The sequence below is a fragment of the Phoca vitulina genome, unplaced genomic scaffold (genome assembly GCF_004348235.1).
Source record: "Phoca vitulina isolate PV1807 unplaced genomic scaffold, GSC_HSeal_1.0 scaffold28, whole genome shotgun sequence".
In the NCBI taxonomy this organism is placed as follows: domain Eukaryota; kingdom Metazoa; phylum Chordata; class Mammalia; order Carnivora; family Phocidae; genus Phoca; species Phoca vitulina.
Genome location: NW_022589731.1, coordinates 15,575,055 through 15,580,756, shown reverse-complemented (window position 1 = coordinate 15,580,756; position 5,702 = coordinate 15,575,055).

Genomic DNA, 5,702 nt, shown 5'->3' with positions numbered 1-5,702 from the left:
CCCGCCTCTCCTCCGCGGCAACGCTCACCCTCCGGCCCCACCCTCCTACAAGGCCCCGCCTCCCCGGGCCCCGCCTCCGTCCTGGAGGCCCCGCCCCCGACGCCTAGACTTCCTGCTCTCCAACTCACGTTCAGCCGGTGACTCTCTACCCTCAGAAAACAATCAGCGTCGGCAGCTTCCCTCACTTCCTCTAATCCAGATCTTCTTCTTTTTTTTTTTTAAGATTTTATTTATTTGCGAGAGAGAGAATGAGAGACAGAGAGCATGAGAGGGAGGAGGGTCAGAGGGAGAAGCAGACTCCCTGCGGAGCAGGGAGCCCGACGTGGGACTCGATCCTGGGACTCCAGTAATCCAGATCTTCTTAAGCCCTCTCCTCAACCTACTCCAATCTTCCCTCCCCTCCTCAGGCTTTTCTCATTCTACCTCTGCCCTCCAGACCGGCTAAAAAGAGGCGTCCTGAGTATGGAGGAAGGATATTCATTCATTCAGTCAGTCAGCCAGCCAGCCATCCCAAAACAAAAAACAAACAAAAAAACCTGAAGATTTGAAAAGACTTTGGGAATACAGTGTTGAGCAAGACAGAACATTCTAGTGGAGGGAGACAGACAACTGCGGAATAAAATAATCCTAGAACAGCCTAGAGTGATATGCCCTTTGCAATAAAATAGTGCAGGGTGTTAGACGATGAAGGGGGTGTGCTGCTTTAAAATAGGTTTGGAGGAAGGCTTCTCTGAGGAAGGGTTATTTAAACCCAGATCTGAATGAGGAAAAGGAGCCAGGCAGTTCGGGTGCATCCCTCCTTGTGGAGCCTCTGTGCCTCTAACCCCAAATCCCATAAAACTAATTAATTAGGGAGGGTCTTTGGTGTCTACAGAAATACAAACCCACCCCATCTCATCTGATATGTTTTAAAATATTTAATATGAAATATTTCATAAATATATACCAATTGAAGAAAAACATGTGGTTATCACCCAGTTTAAGAAATAAAGTATTACAAATGTAGTTGAAGCCCTTCCCTTCTCTAATCTCCTTCCCCTCTCTGTCCCACGGAGATAACCACTGTTCTACATGTGGTCATTGTCATTTTCCTATATGTTTTTAAGTTTTGGTTTATTTGTATGTTTCACTCAGCAAAATATTGTACTCTTTATTTTAAAACTTTACACCAGTACAACAGTAGCTAACATTCAATGAATGGCAGACACTGTTCTAGGTATTTTACTTGTATTACTTCCCTAAATCCTCACAATACCCCTGTGTATAAATCTTATTATGAGCCCCAGTTTACAGGCGAGAAAACTGAAAAGTGACACAATCTGCCCAGGATCACATACCTTGCAAGTGGTGGTAGCAGGATGTGGGCCCAAGCAAGGGGACTCCAGCTACACAAGAGATCACTTGTGTACAAAGCCCGCCATTCTGTTGTATGCTATTTGTATTCATTTGTAAGTTGCCTTTTTGCTCAATTTTGTTTTTTAGAATATTTATCCAAGTTAAGGGGTGCCTGGGTGGCTCAGTTGTTAAGCGTCTGCCTTCTGCTCAGGTCATGGTCCCAGGGTCCTGGAATCGAGCCCCGCATCAGGCTCCCTGCTCGGCAGGGAGCCTGCTTCTCCCTCTCCCACTCCCCCTGCTTGTGTTCCCTCTCTTACTGTCTCTCACTCTCTCTGTCAAATAAATAAATAAAATCTTTTAAAAAATAATAATAAAATATTTATCCAAGTTAATACTTATAATTCTGGTTCAGTAATTTTAACTGAATAATACTTTGAGTATGGAAATACGATTAGTTCCATCAGCTACTAATGACAATATGTTTCCTGCTTTTTACTTTATGATCACAGTGCTACTGTATTTTGAACAAGTCTCCCTGTTCTACCTGCTCTCTCCGTTGGGAAAAAATTCTACATCTTCAAGGTTCAAATACCATTTCTTCCCTAAACCCAGGCAAAATTAATTTCTCCCTCTTCCAAGGTCTAATAGCATTTGGCCATAGAACTAGGATTGGAGTATATATGGCTCTTCTGTTCTCTCATTAGACTGAACTTCCGGAGGGCAGCACCCTGAATTATGCCCCTTGGATTGATTCCCTGTGTTTACTATTGTATTACATAGTTGCTAATGTTGCTAGTTCTCACAGAAAATACAAACGTATTAGGGGCTAAGGCTTGGGATACAGATTCAGAATCAGTTTGGAAGCCATGTAAACACTTGCACTCATGTTTCATTGGCCTTTGCAATCTCTTGCAAGGTTCTATGGATGAACTGTTTGCAGGGAAAATAGATCTTCTTGTGGATTCCTTTAAAGTCAACAATACACCAATCTGCATCAATCTGCACCTCAAATATCTGCTTTTGGTAAGGTCACTGTCATCCAATCAGCTAGGATAAGTATACAAAATCCTACCATATTTCAGCTACTGTTATGGGCTGGAATGACTCCCTAATTACGTAGCATAGCACTAAACCCACTGCCTCAGAATGTGATCATCTGTGGAGACAGGGCCTTTAAAGAGGTAAGTTAGTTAAAATGAGGCTGTAAGGGTGGGCCCCCATCCAATCTGACCTGTGTCCTTATAAGAAGAGGAAATTTGGACACACAAAAAGATCCTAGGGGTGTGCCTGCCCAGAGGAAAGGCATCTGCAAGCCAAGGAGAGAGGCCTCAGAAGACATTAAACCTGCCAACACCTTGATCCTGGACTTTGAACCTTTTGAACTGTGAGAAAATAAATTTCTGTTGTTTAAGCCACCCAGTCTCTGGTATTTGTGGTGGTGGCCATAGGAAACCAATATAGCTACTCTTTGGCCACTTGTATTGGGTGTATTTGAAGCTCCCTACTGGAGATTATATTTCTGTGGGGTTTCCCCCTCTTCTCAGGTAAAAGAGAAGCTTGAAAAAATTGCCTTTGCATCACTAAGGGTAACCTCCTCTTCTCTCTGCAGTAAAGGTGTGGGCCCCTTGAGTTCACTGGCAGTCTTCCTGGGATGGGCAATTGCTCCCTTGTCTGGGATTAGGATATACAGTCACGTCCTTTTGTGGCTGGGACGTTTAAGATGTGGCGGACTCCGGAGGGAATCCCCATAGCTCCAAGGAGAGAAAGCAACAAAGGGTCTGTGTGCCTGGAGTGGTGGACTGTGGAACAAGCCCTAGCCTGCTGGAGCCAGAGTAAGAGTTTATCAGTGAATTAGGGAGAGCATTCCTCCTCCCCTCAAAAGCAGTACTAGGATCTGTGCCCTGAGGAACATCACAGGTCACTGTATGGTGGCCAGATGCTGCAGGCTCAGTCTGCCAGAATGATCTGGGGGACCGTGAGAGCCGCAACCAGAAGCAGAGTGCCCAGAACGACTTCACATCTCCCTGGATTTGTTTGCTGGCCCAAGAGTAAGCCCCTGGGGTGTGGGACAATTGGAAAGAAACCCTTAAGAAATACCAAATTCACAGGGTGCCTGGTGGCTCATTCGGTTAAGCATCTGACTCTTGACTTCAGCTCACATCATGATCTCAGCATGGAGCCTGCTTGAGATTCTGTCTCTCCCTCTCCTTGTGCCCCTCCCCCCTCGTGGCACTCTGTTTCTCTCTCTCTCTCTCAAATAAATAAAATATGAAAAAAAAAAAGAAATACCAAATTCACTGGTAATAAGGCAGGTGGATGCTCTAGAATTTATTAAGAAAGATAAAAGCAATATGAGCATAACTGCTTATTGAGTTTGTGACAGTTCATACGGACTTCACCTAGGAAATACCCTGTTTTGTTCAATATGAGTTTTATGTATTTAAAGAAGATGTGTTAATGAATTGAAGCCTTTCTGGGAAGGCAGTTTGGCAGTGTCTATCAAAATGGAGAAGTGCATACTCAGCAATTTACTTTAGGGATATGAGGTAAAGGAAGGTATGAACTGTATAATAAAAACGTAAATATACATATTTGGAAATGTATAAATATATATTTATTAATATGTATAAATGTATATATTTAATACATAAGTATATTAAATGTACTAGTATAAGGTCCATAACTGTAAAAACGTCATAGAACAACATTGAAAAATATGCCAATAACAATGGTTTTCTTGGGCACCTGGTGGCTCAGTCAGTTAAGCGGCAGCCTTTGGCTCAGGTCATGATCCCAGGGTCCTGGGATCAAGTCCCGCATCAGGCTCCCTGCTCAGGGGAGAGCCTGCTTCTCCTTCTCCCTCTGCCTGCCTCTTTGCCTACTTGTGCTCTCTATCTCTCTGTCAAATAAATAAATAAAATCTTAAAAAAAAAAATGGTTTTCTTTAGGTGGGTAAAACCAGCTATTTTTCCTCCTCCTTTTAATTCCATTTCACAATTTAGAAAATACTGTATTTATTGCTTGCAGTAGTTCAAATTAAAAAAAATCCCTGAAAATAGGGATGCCTCCTACAATTATAATTGAAAGTGTTTTTTTTTTTTTCCTTCTTAATGGTATATAAAATGACAGGCTTAGTCACTGATGGCATTTCTAGATTTTACGAACAACTGTAAAGAGAAAAAATGAGAAAACATGTTAAATCCATAGGCCCCAGATCTCCTGTCCTTTCCACTTCATCAAGGTCATTTGCTGAATCTTACAGAGACATATTTAGCTCAAAATACATAATTTTCTGTGGTATTTGGGCTTAGGGAATCAGTTTCCATTAAACTGGCAGGAATATAGGATCAGGAAAATTCGACTTCCCTTACACAGAGTGCAAACATTTGCAAAGCGTACTGTGCCATGGGCCAAAGGCTGGGGAGATAAATACACGAGATAACCACAGCAGAATTCTTGCCTCTGACCACCTTACCTTCAGGTGAGAAAACAGAAAAAGGAAGAGGAAAGGCATGACCAGATCTGTTGCTTCTGGGATTTCAGACTTAAAGATCCAAACTTGAGGAAAGAGAAAAAGGAGAAAATCTCAGAGGCGGAAGAGCAGGAAAGCATCTTAAGTGTATTGCCTCTCCTTGCTCCAGGTTGGGGTCCTCCTGCTGTGTCTCCTGCGGTCCCTGATGCATGCCAGGCACTCTCTCTTCTCCGTGCATGAGTTAGGGAGCCGCCCCATGTGGCCAAGGCCCACAGGTGCCGTCTTTGTCTCTGGCACGTAGGCAGCATGCAGAAAATAAACGAGGATGAAGATGATGATGGACAGATACTGAAATAAAGGATTTGAGTTAGATGGTGGTGGGTGTAGGGAGGGAGGGATAATGAAGGCTGTGGCCAGGCTCAGGATACCAGGCAGGGGTGGAGAAGATGGGCAGGTGGGAGAAGAAAGGAATTGACACCTCCCTCCCTTCCATTTCACTCCTGGGTGCTGTCAGACCTGCCAGACAGGTTCACAAAGTTAAGGGAAAAGGAGTAGAGAGGGTGGAGAAGGGGAGACATTCTTAACATTTAGCAATAAAGCTGCACTGTCATAGATGGAAGGAGTTGGGGTGCGGAAACAGATGAGCCTGAGTTCAAAGCTCAGCTCTGCCCATCTTGGCTGCGAAACCTCACTCATGTTGCCCGCCTTCTGTGTGCTTGTTTCCTCAGTGACCAAATGAACTAATCCTACTTTCTTCTGTGCCTCTCCCAGTGGAAGTTTGAATCAAGAAAAATCTTTTTGGGACGACTTGGTAGCTCAGTCGGTTAAGCATCTGCCTTCAGCTCAGGCCATGATCCCAGAGTCCCGCATTGGGCTCCTTGCTCAGCAGGGAGCC